Raw genomic sequence first — 18,505 nt, forward strand, 5'->3', positions numbered from 1 at the left:
ATACGGGACAGGTAAGTCCATGGTACAAAGATCTGTTTGAAGTTTCATGTATCTGAATTTCTTGCACCTGAAGCTTTCAGGTGACACAAGTGTTGTGCAGTTCTATATACATGTCCATGTTTTTATGCGTGCATTATGTATTTAAGTATATGTGTGCACAGTTGACAAAAACCATGAATTGCTCCTTTTACACTGATTGCATAGCTAAAATATGATAGAAACTACATAGTCATTAATCATTGCAAATAATGTCTCTGCTTGGAAATGTGTGACTGAGGCAGAGAAAGATGAGCGACATAAGACACCAGTTAACCTTTATACCTAGCTCTCCATTCCAAAAGAGGAAGATAAAGGCTGTTCCACACATTCATCTTACTGCCTCAATTACTTGAAGTGGATAATCAGCTTAACACTGTAAGGACGATGTTGAATATGTGTTGATTTCTCTTTGGTATTGATTGCTGTGCTTTGACATAGTGTTCTAGTTATTATGCACCAAGGCACCACCTGGCTTCATTGTCTGTCTTGACTATTCAATGCATCAGGTGATCATCTTTTCTGAGGGTATTTTTTTTCTTCATTGTGTATAGTTGCCAATATATATGCCCAGAACTTCAGACACAGTTTATTAGCTGACACAACAGTTTCCATTTTAAAATATTATTTGGTAAAAATAATCTGTACAGTTTTCGACAGAATTCTCTCTGAAGTTCAATGGTTTCATATTTGATAGATATAATTTCAGTTTTTTAGTAGATCAGTGTGAAAAATATAACAGGTGTACCATGATACATATATGAGCAACCCAACAAATACATGCTGAATAACAATTATAATGAGAATCATTATTGCCTACTCTCACAAAGAAACATGTGCTTATATAGGGCATGTATTTCTGCCTACTCACCTGTCCACATGAGACAGATGTCACCCCCAAAGAATCAAGAGCAATGTTATTTCCCTGTCTTTGGTATACCTGAGAACCAAGCATCCCTTTTGTAGCTCCAGTACCTGCACTGTTGGGAAAAAGAGAGCAGTCTCCAAACTTCATGTTATCCTTGTGAGTTATACCCAGAAAGCCAGAATCCTGCCAAACAATTGCCCCCAACCAATACCCTGTCTGCGATGTATAAATACAAGAGCACATGAGCTTTCTTTCAGTTATTCACACTTTATTTTAAAAAAAAGATCAATTTTGTCATTGATTCAGTCTGTTGGCCTGAGGCACCCCATCAGTCTTTTCTTCACTCCCCTAAAATCTGAGTAACTGAAGCTTCTTATATTTCTGACAATAAGTCAACAAGAGCCAAGTTCCTTGGTGCCTTAGAGGCCCTGTCCTCTAGCCTTCCACAAATGTGTGGGTTAGGGATTACTCTGCATATCCTTACCTGATGATTGAGCCTCTGAAATATCTCTGTGAACAAATACCTTCTACTTCATCCTCAGCACATGCAAGTGTCTGATTCTTCTTAATAAGTACAGCATCAGAATCTTGCCTTGCTGATTTCCCAAGCACTAGGGTACTTTCTGTGATGAACCATTTATCCAACTTGCTAATGATGAATAACCAGTTCAACTGGGAGCACAGTTCTTCAGCTGATGGCAGATGCTCTCATATAAAAACTGTTCATCAGAAATTCTCAGCTGAAGATGATGGCAATTGCTTCTTCAGAGAGAATTTAGAGCCTGCCTTCTCTGGAGATATAACCTGACTTTAAGATGAAATAAATGGTAGGGGGAAAACAAAGGAGGAGACAACAATGCTTGAAAAGAAATGTACTCATTACCTTGCTCATGTAACTGTAACCCCTCCTCTGTACAGTATTCTCACAATGAAAGAATTTGTTTACAAAAATAGAAACTGCAAGCTGGACACCACTGGTATATGCCCATTATCCTAGCTAGATCTGAAGATTGTGGTTCAAAGCTAGCTTGAACAGGAAAGTCCATGAGATTCTTATCTGCAATTAACAACCAAAAAGCCAGAAGTGGAGCTGTGGTTCTTCAAGTGGAAGAGTACTAGCCTTGAGTAAAAAAATTTCAGGGACGGCGCCCAGGCCCTGAATTGAAACCCCAGTACCTGCACACACACACACACACACACACACACACACACACACACACACAATATGCTCATGTAATTGTAACCCCTCAGTACAGTATTTTCACAATAAAAAAGCATTTTTTTTTAAAAGTGAAAACGGGTTATACCGTGGGGGAGGAATATATCAAAGAAACAAAAAAAAATCACATGGTACATTATAAGTAGGTTAAAAACAATAATAAAGCCGGGTGCTGGTGGCTCACGCCTGTAATACTAGCTAGTCAAGAGGCTGAGATCTGAGGATGGCAGTTCAAAGCCAGCGCGGGCAAACTCCGTGAGACTCTTATCTCCAATAAACCACTAGAAAACCGGAAGTGGCGCTGTGGCTCAAGTGGTAGAGCACACGCCTTGAGCTGAAGAGCTGAGGGACAGTGCTCAGGCCCGGAGTTCAAGCCCCACAGCCAACAAAAATAAATAAATAAATAGTAACAAGAAAGAAAAAACCTCTTGTGTCCCTGTCTTGAGGTTCGTCTCTCTTAACATCATCTTATCTGGTCATATGTACATAGCTTTTGACCTTTTCTGCTTGTCCTAGACTTATACTAGTTATTGCAAATAAGGGAAACCATGGGATCTATATTTGATTCCAGTGCCCTGCATCTTGTATATATACTTTCCTAATTTGGGGAGGGGAAGGGAAAAAACAAAATGCTTAAGCAGGGATACAGGTTGACCCATTGTAACAATGAGATGTACAAGACATTATGTTGAAAACAAACTTTACAACTTTGGTGGGGGGAGTAGTTGGGAGATGGGAGGGAAGGGGTGGTAAGGGAACAAAGGAGGAGGTAACAATGCTTGATAGGAAATGTACTCATTACCTTATTCATGTAACTGTAACCCCTCTGTACAGTATTTTTACAATAAAAAAACAAAAAATAATAAACTTCAGATATGAATGACGCTGTCCCTAGCCCACCTATTCCATGAGAGATTTAATAGTTGCCCACATATTCAGTCTAAACCAGAGAGATACCAAGTAGAATTATTTATTATTATTGCATGCTCTCTACCAACATGCTCTCTCAACCAAATGACTATTCTAAAAAAAAAGTGACATTGGAATCTCCATACTGTTTTCCCATGACAGGTAAATTACATTCTCATCATTTACTATTGTGGGGTGGGGGAGGTGGAGATGGGGGTGTGAGTTGTGTGCACACCAGACCTGGGACTTGAACTCAGGGCCTGGTTGCTGTTTTTTTTCTTAATCTAGCTTTTGTTAGAAATCGTCCCAGCTTCCCAAGGCTATCTACAAATTCAACGTGATACCTATCAAAATTCCACCCTCATTCTTCAAGGAAATAGAGGAGGCAATCCAAAAATTCATATGGAACAATAAAAGACCCCGAATAGCAAAAACGCGCCTCAACGGAAAGAACACTGCTGGAGGAATATCAATACCAAATTTCAAACTCTACTATAAAGCCATAGTAATCAAAACAGCTTGGTATTAGCATAAGAACAGACCTCAGGACCAATGGAATAGAATTGAAAACCCAGAAATGAACCTACAGACCTATAGCCATCTAATCTTCGATAAGGAAGCTAAAACAATAGAATGGAAGAAAGACAGCCTCTTCAGTAAATGGTGCTGGCAAAATTGGTTAACTACATGTAGAAAACTAAAGCTAGATCCTTATATATCACCCTGCACCAGAATCAACTCCAAATGGATCAAAGACCTTGAACTCAAAGCAGACACTCTGAAAACATTACAGGATGGAATAGGAGAAACCCTAGGTCTCCTTGGCTCAGGCCGAAATTTTCTGAATAGAGACCCGGAAGCACAACAAATCAAAGAAAGGTTGGACAAATGGGATTGCATAAGGTTGCAGAGCTTCTGCAGGGCAAATGACATAGCTAGCAAGATCAATAGAAAGCCCACCGATTAGGAGAAGATCTTTACTAGCCATACAACGGACAAGGGTCTCATATCTAAAATATACTTGGAACTCAAAAAATTAAACCACCCAACAACAAATCCTCAAAGAAACAACTGCCCAATAAATAAGTGGGCGAAAGACTTAAAGAGAAGCTTCTCTGAAGAAGAAAGAAGGATGGCCATTAGACACATGAAGAAATGTTCAACATCCCTAGCCATAAAAGAAATGCAAATCAAAACAACATTGAGATATCACCTCACTCCAGTTAGAACAGCAAAAATCAAGAACTCTAACAACAACAGATGCTGGAGGGGATGTGGACAGAAAGGAACCTTACTTCATTGTTGGTGGGAATGTAAACTTGTTCAACCACTTTGGAAAGCAGTATGGAGGTTCCTCAAAAGACTTCACATAGATCTCCCCTATGATCCAGCAATCCCACTTTTGGGCATTTACCCAAATGTTTCCAAACAAGACCACACTAAAGCTACCAGCACAACTATGTTTATTGCAGCATTATTTACCATAGCTAAGATATGGAACCAACCCAGATGCCCCTCAGTAGATGAATGGATCAAGAAAATGTGGTATATATACACAATGGAATTCTATGCCTCCATCAGAAAGAATGACATTTCCCCATTTGTTAGGAAATGGAAAGGCTTGGAAAAAATTATATTAAGTGAAGTAAGCCAGGCCCAAAGAAGCATAGGTCCCATGGTTTCCCTTATTTGCAATATCTAGTATAGGTATGAGTCAAGCAGAAAAGGTCAGATAATGTGATGTTAGGAAAATGAACCCTTAAATATGTATTTTAATGTTTTCGTTTCTTTCATGCATATGTTTCTAATGCATTTATAAGATTATTTCTTTGTTGCTTTGTATGTCCCTCCCCCACAGTGTAACCCCCGCTTTCACTATATTTGATGTCAGTATAACATGTGGAGGAGATGGGGGCAAACAAGTCGTTTAAGGATTCAGGTGGACCTGTTGCAACAATGAGAAGTACAAAATGTCATGTCAAAACCAGCTTTACAATGTCGGTGTGGGGGGGGAGGGGGGTATAATTGGGTGGGGGGAGGGGGGAGGCTGGGAAGGGAGTTGAAGGGTAAACAAAGGAGGAGGCTGCAATGCTTGGTAAGAAATGTATGCATTATCCTGCCCATGTAATTGTAGCCCCTCTGTACAGTATGTTCTCAAATAAAATAAAATAATATTAAAAAAAAAAAAAAGAAATCGTCCCAGCTAAGATTTTATGGAACGTAAGGGAGAAAAGTCACTTCCTTTTCTCTCATCTTTATTTGACAAAGAGGATCTTAACTGCAAATTCTTAAATCCTGAAGTTGAATTGAAAATATTAGGCTGCATAAGTATGTTTTTTTAATCTTGTTCTTTAGAAAAAGTCTAACAATATTCAACAAGAAATATACTCACTACCTTATGTATGTAACTGTAACTCCTTTGTGCATCACCTTAGGAATAAAATTTAGTTAAAAAATAAATTAAATTTTTATAAGTCTAAAAATAATTGCAAACAGACAATGTAACAGCAATTAGCACACCTCCAAACCAACTTATATGAGCTATCCCAGTATCATGGCCTAATAGATTCTTGTCAGAAAGTCTCAGCACTAATTTGAAGATTCTCGATTGACTTAATAATGAGATGAGAAGCATAATGTGTGGATTTCATTTTTTGGTTTTGTTTTGTTTGGTTTTGCGTCAGTGTTGGGGCTTGAACACAAGACGTTGGCATAGGTCCTGAGCTTTATTGCTCAAGCCTGGGTGCTCTACCAGTTGAACCACAGCTCCACTTCCAGCTTTTTGCTGATTAATTAGAAATAAGAATCTCATGGACTTTCTTGCTTAGGCTGGCTTCCAACGACAATTCTCAGATCTCATACTACTGAATAGCTAGAATTTTAAGTATGAACCACTGGTACCCAACCTTACTGTTGTTTTACTTTTTGAATCTAACAGATGATATTATATCTCATTATGGCTTTCATTTGAATTTACTTAATTAATGGTGTGAAAAATAAGTTTGTTTTTAAGAGAAAGGTTTTACATACTTCCCTTCAAAATTACACACAGGTGATTCCATTTTCTTAGGAAATTGGCTGTGACAGCAATTTTTTGGAAATTCAAATAAGCATGCTTCTATTATTTTACTACTTTATGATTAAGTCAAGTATAATTAGGTATATATATAGACATAAGTAACTTTACAAAGATTTTGGTTTATTTCTCACAAAAATATTTTTGCTGCCACAATCAGATATGACACACTGTTGTTTTAGAACTCAGGCCTCTTTTTATTTTTCAGTACTGAGATTCACATTCAGGCCTTGCACTTGCTTGGCAGGCATAATTCTTTGTGTCAGTTTCCCACTATGACTGGTTTGCCAGGAGAACATGACACCCAACTTCTTTCATGGAGGTAGTATCTCAAGAACTTGCTTGTGTAGGCTGGCCTAGAACCACAATCCTTCCAATATCAGTTTTCCACCTGGCTGGAAAAACAGGCACCATGCCCAGATACTGATTGAGAAGTAGTCTCATGTGTATACATGAGATGACCTCAAACTACAATCCTCCTCCCCATTTCAGCCTCCCAAGTAGCTAGGATTACAAACAGACTCCCCCGGCACTTGGTATATTCAGATCTATTATTTTCCTCTGCATATTTTTGAGGCTTTCCAACAATCTATAACTACAAGACAAGCTACATACTACAAGAAGAATCCATTTTTACACAAGTCCTCATCTGGAACAAAAGGATTGTGAGACGCTCTGAATTAGTGTTCTTTGAGGACTTGGCATAAACTAAGGACTAGAAACGTGGACTAGAGCTGATCTGAAAGAAAATACATAGAAGCTAGTGAAAAATGTAGAAGGTACTGAAAAGCCTGACATCCCTTTCTCTTTTCTAGAAGTAGGTCTATGACTTGTTCCTTCCCATCAGATTTCCAAGGCATATGGGCAAAGAGTGTGTGAAGCAGGCCTTAGGCCTTGGACCTGGATGTGTATTGTGTAGCCACCCAATTGTAGCTACTATGCAGCAAGTGCAAGGAGATCAGAGGTCAGGCATCAAAATTTCTTTTTCTGAAACCTGCTTTCAGACACCAAATCACTTATCATCTGGTTAATTTACACTACTCAGCAAACACAATCAGCTTCATCTCTGTCGCCACCTTCTCTTTGATCAACCTTGTTTCCAGCCCCGACTTCACATCCACAAGCAGAGGTAAACCTGCCCAGGCCCACGCTAGGCTCTCTCCCCACAGTCTTGTCATGTTGACCTATTTTCTTCTTTTACTCCCCACCTCCACACTTTCCCCAATCAGAGTCTAGAGACAAGGGTTCATTTTCTAGTTATGTGTCTTATTAGCTGAGTGAACTTGTGCAAATCACCTATTGTTTCATAGCTCATGATTTCACTGGTGGAAAGGGAATGAAATGAGGCTTGCTTCAAAAAGCTGCTATGGAAACCAAATAAGATATTTCTGCATGAAAGTATTTTAATGAATGGTGTAAAATGTGTGTATAACTTCCAGAGCTGGAACAAGTTCCTCAAATGGATAGACATCTTCTTTCTTATCTTATCCCAAAATACCCCTAATAAGCCATCTCTTTAGCAGAATTCACAGGAACTACCTTGGCTCCCAAATAATTGTCAGTATCACAGAATGGGGGCCAATTAATTATTTTTCCTATGTCAAGGTATTTTTTAATTCTCTATTCCATTTTATAAGGACTTCTCTTCCCAGAATCAAAGGCAGCATACAAGTGATCTCTCTGCTTTACCCTGTGGTCCTCTAGCCAACAGCAATCGGAGCACCATTTCAACTAGGATAGCCTTCACTTCCATTAGTAAAAATACACTCAGGAGATGTAGCAAATTAGAATTCATACTCTTAGAGCCTGAAATATTAAAGAGAAATGTTGCGACTGTGCTTTATTGAAGGAAAGAATGCATTTTGGAAAGTAAAGAGTCAAATCTGCCCACCCCTGCAGGAGTTACTCAGCCAGTCCTGGTTCACTCCTCCCGCTCTTAGCCTCTCATAATGTAAAACATTTCTTCATTTCCAGCAGATAATACTTTCAGTGAAAAGGTAATTTTTGAAGTCTATTACTTGCATTCTTAGTGAAGAGCACAATGGAGCATTTTGTTCTAATATGCCATTGAAATTGTTTGAGTAGGTACAGCATGGAATCAAATGCAAAATGTCAAAATGGTTTCCATTAAGTATGCACATTTGCTCTGCTTCCCTTAATGGCCATGTTTTTGTTCTTTTCCTTCATCTTCGCATCTATAAGATGAAATGATTCAGTTGATGTAACTGAAAAGTACATTGAAAAGGTAGAGAGGAAATTACAAAAGCATCAAGCCTCAATTCCACCCACACACTTTATTTTATAATGAAGTTTAATAATGATAGAAACTGTCATTGAATTTAAGCATCAGTCATTTCTGCAATTGTATTTAATGGGAATATCTCATACAGCATAATGTTTTATAAAAACATGGCAGGGATTGTATATTATACTGAACTAAAATGTCATAATGAAATCTTAACTAGATGCTATTACAGTAATACATATTATGTTAAGAGAAATTTACTCCAACCTTTAAAGATAAAATACTGTATTTCAACACCATCAGTTCAAATAAAAAGCATATTTTACTTAGAAAAAAAAAAGTTTTCTCCTGTTTGCTAGACTTAATATGTACATATATATACATATATATGTATATATATATATATATATATATATATATACCCATTACTTCCTATAATAAGTGTTGTTCTATTGTGCCTTTGATGGCACATATACAACAAAATTTTTATTTATTTTTTTGTCAGATGTGGGGCCTTAACTCTGGGCCTGGGCATTGTCCCTCAGCTCTTCAGCTCAAGGCTAGCACTCTAACTCTTGAGCAACAGCACCACTTCTAGATGTTTTTGCTTATGTGTGCTGAGGAATGGAACCCAGGGCTTCATGCATGCAAGGCAAGCACTCTACCACAGAGCCACATTCTCAGCCCCAATTTTTAATTTTTTTGACTCAAAAATATTATCTCTAGAAAAAAAAATGTGACCTTTATACGGTATAGGTTTTTGAGCTCCAAAAGTATTTGAGTTACTTCTTGAATCTGGCTTCAAGAAGGAAATTTATTCCCAATGATACACCCCATCAACTCCCACTTTCCCATTAGGTCCTTGTTGAGGCCACCATAGACTAGGGAAGCCTGACCCTGGTGGCCATTTATGTGCTGAGTCATTCAACAGCAACTGCCTTTGTCTTGTTTTCTGACAGTGTGTCCTGCTGATGTGTGCAAAACTGGGGCACAATATCACAGGAAACCCACACCTGAACATTCTCATTTTCCACTGCCCACTCACTTTCCACACGACTCACCTCACAGCTGTCTCTGCCCACATCAAAAAGGTCCAGCAAATCACTAAAGGTGCTGAGGAGCATTCGTTTTCACTTGATAAGGTGTGGAGGAGGGAAATACATTTTTCCCATTGAGTGTTATGTCTTCTCTTCCCTACTGTAGTAGAAAGGATGAGAAGGAAGTTTCCCTGATTTTTTTCAACAGCACTTCCTTAGAACCCATGGTATATTCAACAGTGATCAGGAGATAAAAGCATCAGAGCAGAGCAAAGAATACCTGCATTGTGATGACATTTGCATGTCTCACTATATTTCTCCACATGATTTTTTTCCTTGTTAGGTCTTGGTTTATGAGGTGCTTTGTGTTTGTGCATTTTCTTATTTTATCTATTTATTTTTTGGGGGATCCGGTCATGGGGCCTGAACTCTGGGCCTGGGCACTGTCTCTCAGCTCTTCAGCTCAAGGCTAGCACTCTACCACTTGAGCCACAGTGTGAATTTTCTTTTTTGAATGATTTTTCACAAATAGAACAGGGTAGCTGTACTAGATTCCATGTATATGTGTACTTGCCACGAGAGGGCAGTATAATACCACCACACATAAAACAAGAAATAAAATGGGCCCAAGAGACTTCAGATAAGTACTACTACCCCTGATGCTACCCCCAGAAATTAAATATCATCTCCCTTACATTCAATGTGATATATTTGTAAAGAGGATCCACAGCTATGACAAACATTTCATTTATCTACTGATGTGCAACCAATCACCCATCAAACTTTCTGGTTTAAAACAATAATGACTAGCCGGGCACTGGTGGCTCACGCCTGTAATCCTAGCTACTCAGGAGGCTGAGATCTGAGGATCGTGGTTCAAAGCCAGCCCGGGCAGGAGAGACCGTGAGACTCCTATCTCCAATAAACCACCAGAAAACCAGAAGTGGCGCTGTAGCTCAAGTGGTAGAGCGCTTGCCTTGAGCTGAAGAGCTGAGGGACAGCGCCCAGGCCCAGAGTTCAAGCCCCATGACCGACCAAAAGAAAAAAACAATAATGACTAATCATCAGTTTCTTTTTTGAATTGCACTCAATTGGGACATTCTTCCGAAGTGATTTTCTGTGACAAGACAGAGCTGAGGTCACTCTGATAGCTGTTTTCAGCAAGGACTTGGCTGAAGCTGGAATGTCTAAGATAGCCTCTCAAAAACCAGGGCTTTCCCCAACATGACCTATCACTATTGAAATCTAGCACAAGTTTCAATTCAGCCTGGTAACAAGGCATCCACACACTAGCTGTTCCAAGTGGACAAACTCCATAAGTCAAGTGTGTACAAAGTGTCTGCTTCAAACACATTTGCTACTACTCTGCTGGTCTAGTCGCTGATGTGCGAGAGATGACCAGTAAGCCTAAGTATCCGCAAATTAAGCTAGCAATTGAACCATCCAACACAGAGCCATAAAATGATTCTCAGATCTGCAAGCACAAAGTCAGAAAACTCCCAAATATGTTTTATCAAAAATCTATGTCTAGTTTGCTCACTGAGCCATAAATAATAAAAAATGGTTTTGACACAATTTGCAAATTGACAGAAAAATAGGCCATGTGGCCACTTAGCACAGTTTTTCCTCTGCCTAGGAATGCACAAATGCCAGCTCTGGCTCCACGATTTGGGGACCTAAAATTCAACTTTTTAATGAATACCCATGATCAAGCAAGCTAAAAGGCAAACCTAGAGATAAATCAACTTCCAAAATGTAGTTTTAAGGCTGAGGAATATAGCTTCATAGAAGTGTTGGCTTAATATGCAAAAGGCTCTGAGTCTGATCTCCACGACTGAAAAGGTAACTTTATAGTAGATTTCAATTTAGTATAAAGACAGACCTACCTGATGTATAAGTGGAAGCTACTTACAAACTTACTCTTTATAAATAAATGTCCCCAGGAAAATAAATGATAAAGGCAGAGGTTTCTTTGTGAACACAATTTGGAAGAAAAGCTGGATAGTCTCAAGGGATGTTCCCATTAAGGCTGATGAATCACCCTTCTCTGTTCTAAAAACATCTCTATATTAAGAAGAGACTCTGTTTTGTTCAATTATAGCAACATTGCCTCTTAATAAGACTAGAAAAGCACTGTTATAGCATGGTTTTTGCTAGCAAAGATTATGGACAGGATAAAGAACAAAAGTCAAAACCTCCACATTTGTGTGTTGCATCACAACAGTAATTTGTCATCCTTGATAATATCCGTTCTTATGATGCACAATCTAGAATGCTGATACATAATGTTGATTCAGTAATGAGTGTACTTCCATTTTTAAACTGATACATCCCCAAGGCTAACAAACCACTGTAGCCAAATGATGCTTTCATAGTTCTGTTAACATCTGCCAATGATTGAACTTAAAATAGAATCCATCAACAAGTCCAAATTCACTTCCCAGCATCAACATTAAAAGTAAACAACAAGGCTTTATATTAAATTCATTTACATATTAACTTAGATGCTCTACAAGTGTAACTGCATACAGTGCCATTTCTTCTGATCTCTTAGTGAATTAGAAACAAGATGAGGATGAGATGTTTACTGAAATTCTTCTGCAAGAGTTTGCATTTCAATTTGCGTATTAATACTGTAAGGATCCTTCACGACCATTCCAGGGGACCACACAGAGGCAGACACACACAGGAGAGTGATTTAGTATAAGGTTTATTAGAAGGGCCATATCTTCCCCAGGAGAGGGAACAATATGGTGGGGCTACTGGTAGGCGCAGGTAGGTCTGGGTAGAGAGAGGGAGTGGCCAGCTTTATGAGAACTCTAAGGCAGGGAGGAGCTCAGGTCTGGGTGGAGCTGAGGACCTGAGGTGGGGATAATACTAACAAATATCATGAATAAATAATTTTTAAAGTTGTAAATGTGAATAATACAGACAATATTTCCTCCTAAGGTCCCTGTAGCAAAACATCCAAAAATCAGCTTTTATGAGAAAATGACAAATTTTCCACCCTGATTTTTCTTCCCCTCACCCTGACAATCAATCCCTCCCCATCATAGTACAACATGGGTTTTGGTGTTTCATTCGATGAGGGAGCAGAAATAGTCTACCCTTTGGCCAACACTGGGACAATATCTAATGCGTCCAAATCAAAATGCCACCTCGCTAAGCATTGCTACACAAAGCTGCCTCCAGAAAGCCATAGGTCTGAACAATGCCTACACGTCATAGAGCGTAACGAGCTGCTCAGTGGCTCTACATTTGGAGTCACGTGAACTACTTTAGGAAACCAATTCTGTATTTCCAACTCACGATACAATAGATCTCATTTAAATAGTTTTGTCATCTCAAACTTAATATGCCCACAATGTGCCCTGAGAATTGGGGGGCCAGGGAGGCTTGCTAGTGGGGGGTGGGGAGGGTTCTCAAATAGAGATGGCACAGCTGAAAAGAAAAAAGGAAGGCTCTAGACTCCTCCAACTCCTTTCAGGCAGATGAACTCAGCTCTTAGTTTCAGATCAGCGCGCCCTGGCTTGGATATTTCATCCGTGTGCCCAGTGCAGCCATCCTCCGTGGCTCTCCTGGCTTACTCGAAGCATAGTCTATCATATGGCCTTCTAAGACTACAGAGGTGCAGCCTTTTATGTCAAGCGACCTTTTAAAAACCTAAAGCCATGCCTGTTGTAATCACTGAGAAACGAATCTTTGTAGGACTCCTGGAAGCGTGAAGACACAAATGAAACTCTGGGGAAAGCAAGATGAGGCAAATTCTAGCTCAGCCAACAACCATGACTGTGCAAAAGTTTCTGAAGACTTGCTTGAAAAACAGATGTCTGCGTTTCTTGCTTGGGATCATTTCACTGGAGCCTTCTACAGAGTGTATGGGTAAAGGGGTGGTATTCAGGCTTTTTCATTTATAAATTGCATGACTTCTAAATTTTTCTGCCTACCCTGAGGTATTCCTATTCTGGATATCATAACAGACAGGAACGAACATTTGTTAAGAAACACCCATGTGGGAACCCATTGATTTTTTTTTCCACCTTCACTCTTAACGTATGGGTTTAAAGAAGAGCATTTTTCAAAGTGTTCTTTGTGAGACAACTCTATTCTCAGTGCAGGACACTAAATCACAGTGCTAAAAGCACTCTGAGAGCCCAGGTATCTATCTTAGGAGAGTACCAAGAAGCCATCTTCCAAGGAAAAAGACCCAGAAGGGTGTTATGGATCAAAGCAGGAGCTGCTACAGGACTTCCAGCTCCATCAGTGAGGGGCCTGACACCACACAACCAGGCTCCCAGAGCCCCTTCATTCATTCTTGAATCCTGAGGAAAGCATCGAGTTCCTTTTCACAGGTTCTGCTTCTGACTGATATAAAACATCACCTTAGTTCTAAGACCACAACGGCAACCATACATTAGGACTTTAAACATAGCCTCAAAGGGCATACAACCCACAGTGTTTCCATGCTGCTGTAGGAAGCAATAAAAATAATAACAATAATAACAGAACCCTACATTCTTTTTCATACAGATTTGTGAAATGATGAAAATACTGCTATCATTTATAGCTCCCTTTCAGCAGACACTTATTTATAAACGAACGGTTCCACAATAACTTGATGGAACCTTCATAAATCTCTCCATTGTATGGCAGTTTGTAACACATCTGATGAGAAATGTGTTTACTGTTTCTGGATTAAAAAAATAGAAAAACACAATAGAACAAGTTCATTGGTAGGTATGGGTGGCCACTTAATTTATAATAGAATCAGGAGATGAAAGTACCCATTGGAGTGGATAAAACTCCACCAGAACCCATGTTTAGCCAACATAAGCAAAGCACAGTAGTTAGCAAGTTTCTTCATTCATCAGGATTTAAAATAAATTAACTGTATACATCCTCTCAATCAGCTAAATATTTGTTCAAATCTTCAACTTGTTATTTCTTCATTAACAAGCTTTTCCCTGCTGCTTAGCAGAATTCTGGAGGAACTTTGCAAATGTCAGAGGCACTCAAGTTGAATCAGCCAGGGGAAGTGATAAAAAGGCTCATAATCAAGTGGAACTACAATGGTGACACATTTCAAGCTGGGAAATAATAGATCAATGCAGAAGGCTCTTCCCATGGGAGAATGCTGCTATTTGTTCTTATTTGTGACTTGTTTTTACTCATCCGCATCACAAGCACAATGCATCTCTGTGTTAACCTTCAATTTGTAAATGATCATTTGTATTCTAATCCTCAGAACACTTGAAGAGGAAAAAGAGGGGTGCAATTGGGAAAGAAGAAGCTGTCTTGTGAACAAAGAGAAGCAAATAAAATAACCAAAGTATTTGGGGACAGAATTAGCTTTAGCAGATCCAGGTTATATGAGTATCTTCTTCTAATTGACAACACATAACAGATATAGATCACAAAGGTCCTTGTTTTAAAAAATAAAACTTTTTTTAAAAGCTTCAGTTTAATCTGGCCTTAGGAGAGTCTAGCCTTCTCTACCTACTCTGTTGTTTCTTTGGTGAAAAGAAAAGGTTATCATTTTTAAGTTGCATATGTTTTATGTATAATTTAGTTTGTGACTACTCTCCTATCACTGGAGGCAACATAAAATGTTATATATTAACTTCGTGTGTGTGTGTGTGTGTGTGTGTGTGTGTGTGTGTGGTGTGGTGTGTGTGTGTGTGTGTGTGTGTGTGTGTGTGTGCAAATACTTGGGCTTGAATTCAGGGCCTCTAATTGGCACTCTACCACTTAAGCCACGCCTCCACTTCTGGCTTTTTGCTGGTTGATTAAAGACAAGAGCCTCATGGGCTTTCCTGCCTAGTCTGGTTTTAAACCTTGATGTTCAAATCTCATTCCCCTAAATAGCTAAGATTATAGGTGTGAGCCACCAGTACCAGGTGACATTAGATTCTTTTATATAATTCTGTGTTATCTTCAGTTCCATGGTCCAATGAGAAAGTATTACCTAGTTAATTTATCTTTTAAACCTTACATAATTTTAGATAGATATATATTACAACCCCCAATCTCCCACTCAGCAGTTTAAAAAAAGTTTACTCACAAAAAAAGCCGACTAAGTCAGCTCTTTCTTCTTAAGATATAATAATGTGATGTAAAGTGAGACTTGTTTGCAAGCAACTTAACTATCCAAAAGGCCTCAGAATGGTGGTTCATGCCCATAATCTCAGCTAGTTGGGAAATGGAAATAGAAAGATTATAGTTCAAGACTAGCCTCAGCAAAAAGTTAGTAAGACTCTATGTCAAAATAAGCCAATGGAATGGAGCATGTCTGCAACCCCAGCTATGCAGGAAGTCTAAGGATGTTCCTGAACTGAGAAAGAGAAAGAGAGAGAGAGGAGACCTCATCTAAAGAATAACTAAAGCAAAAAAGCTACAGGTATTGATCAACACCTGCTTTTAAAAGTGCAAGACCCTAGCTGAGCACTGGTGGCTCATACCTGTAATCTTAACCACTCAGGAGGCCATGATCTGAGGGTCTTCACTGGAAGCCAGTCCAGGCAGGAAATCCAATTAAACACCAAAAAGCCAGAAGTGTAGCTGTGGCTCAAGTGGTAGAGCAAAAAAGCATCTAGATTCAAGCTTCAGGACAGGCACACATGATAAAAGAAAACAAGTGCAAGACCCTAAGTTCAAATACCAATCCCAGAAAGGGAAGGGAGGGAGGAAGGAAGGAAGGAAGGAAACAAGCAAGCAAGCAAGGAATGGAGGACCAAAATCCCATGCAAGAAGCTGGAAAACAGAAAAACCCAGCATATTGATGCTTTAGTGAGTCTTCCAATTCTTTAAGTACAAACAGAAGAAAACAGAGATTGACTAAATAAAGTTTCTGTTGATTCCCATTTGAGTGCCATGTTTGTTCCTTGGTCACTAGGCCTCACCAGAGTTGCCTTCTTTTTCAAGGAGGAATTAGTACATTGCAAAAGAACCAACTCTGTAGAAGGATATGACATGAAGTCAAATGTTTATTGCTCCACAACATTACCTTCTGAAGCCCCTGTTGGCTACACAGATGTGAAGGCATCAGCCCACTCACCTATGCGACTACTGCACCCTCTGATGAGACCATCTGGACCATGAGGAAGAAAATGGTGTGAGGAGGGGACACATGGCTCAAACCAAAGAGAAAAATCATTTAAAGAGTTACTCCTCTACTATTTCTAGGAACCAAGATTTTTCATGTTAAATTAATTAAGCTTTCACAATTAGTATAGGAAGACTTTGAGCTTCTAAGCATGCAACTATTGCCAGGTCTGTAGTTAGGGTCAGATAATAGTTAAAGAAGAACCACCCTGCCTCTTCTATGCAAATTATGCCCCAAAGCATTCATTGGAAAGATCACTAAGCATGCATATTTTCTACCCTATAGATAGAAATGCTTTACTGAACCCTATCTCCATGGCCATCCACCCTCACACAACACTAGGAACGGCTGTGTAGAAGAGCCTGCTTTCTTTGGTCTAACAAGTTCTCCCACCAGACGTTTAAGAGTTCATTTTTCACTTTGCCTGGAAGTTCTACAGTTCAAAATGGAGTCATTTCATCACCTTCAACTGCAATGTGGTTTTTGTTTCATGCCTCCTTCTAAACAAGTTTTTCCTAAATATATTGCTGAGGGCTGCAAGCACCTGAAAGCGTGCTACTAAGAACAGTGGGGTGTCTGTGATAAGAAGGACTAAGCACCTCTAACAGCCTCTAACTTTTGGATTCCTAGAAAGGGAATCCACAAATATTCTGGAGATTCCAGCATGCAAACAAACTTACAGCGCTTTCCCTTTCTATTCATTTCCTTCTATTCATTTCCTTTCTATTCATTTTCTTCCTCATTCTCCTCTGATTTCTCAGGTTCTTCTAAAATGGTGTCACTAATTCCAGTGTGTTCCTGGTAAACTTATATTTGCCATCTGAATCAGCATTGTACTAAGAGCATGTTTCTTTGTGGAGTTTTTTTTTTTTTCAGGCAAGCTTACTTACTCTGATAGCAGCATTCTAATCAGAAGGCACTGTCTGTATTTAGACACTTCTTTGCCTTATGTGAGGAAGATACACTGGGAAAAGTTCTGTGCTTTCAAAGCACTGTCTTTCAGGGAGGTCTTCAGCAAAGCCATGAAACCAATTTGAATCTTACCCTCCTGTTCTGGTTTCAGTCTGTAACCCATTCCATGAATAGAACATTGTCCTCCCAGGGCAGAGGCTCAATAACTTGACATTTTCTGGGTCCCTGAATTTGTACAATGAGATATCAACTCCAATCTGTGAGCACAATGCTTCAGTGGCTGCCAAGAATGGCTGCAATATTGATGTCTTTCAATGTAGATCACATCATTCACCCAGCAGAGCTCAATAAAATGATACTGTAGTTAACAAGTTTTATAACACAAAGTTACTTTAAAACATGGAACTAATCAGAGGGAAGCCTGTTTATGCTTGTCAGCACCACATTTAATTGTCAATAAATAAACAAAGATTTGCTTCACCTATTGTCATGTATATCAAGTGAGTCATTAATCTAAACTAATGAAGCTTAAGATATATGGCAGACAGTTTTTATGGAGCTCCTTCTTAATGATATGTTTGCTTTTCATTTCAATGCCAAGAGAGCCTATTATCAGGAAAGCAGCACATTATGGTCCAAACCCATTGAAATCTACAGCTCTCCTCTTTGTTCCTAGTTCACAATAAGCAATGCTTGCACTTACATATTCATGTACTGTTGGAGATGAAAAGCATTAGTTAGACATGAATACAGGGTGGGGAATGGGGAGACAATGCAATCCATATAAGATTGCTGCTCTGTTGTGGGGTTTACACACACACACACACACACACACACACACACACACACACACACACACACACACACACACACCTTTCAGATTTTTAAGCTCACCTGAAAATTAAAAAAATTTAGTCCAATTCATGTACACATTCACTTGGGAAAATGTGAGTGTACATGTATCCTAAACACAATAAGCCCTAATCACTAAAGAGCATCCTGAATCTCTAAAGGAATCAAACCCAGGATGCCAAACTGCAAACAAATAGCTACTAGATAATAAAAGCAAATATTCTACAATTATTTCAATGTTCACATTAG

This window comes from Dipodomys merriami, unplaced genomic scaffold, assembly GCF_024711535.1.
Source record: "Dipodomys merriami isolate MVZ:Mamm:240054 unplaced genomic scaffold, mDipMer1.0.p SCAF_676, whole genome shotgun sequence".
Classification (NCBI taxonomy): domain Eukaryota; kingdom Metazoa; phylum Chordata; class Mammalia; order Rodentia; family Heteromyidae; genus Dipodomys; species Dipodomys merriami.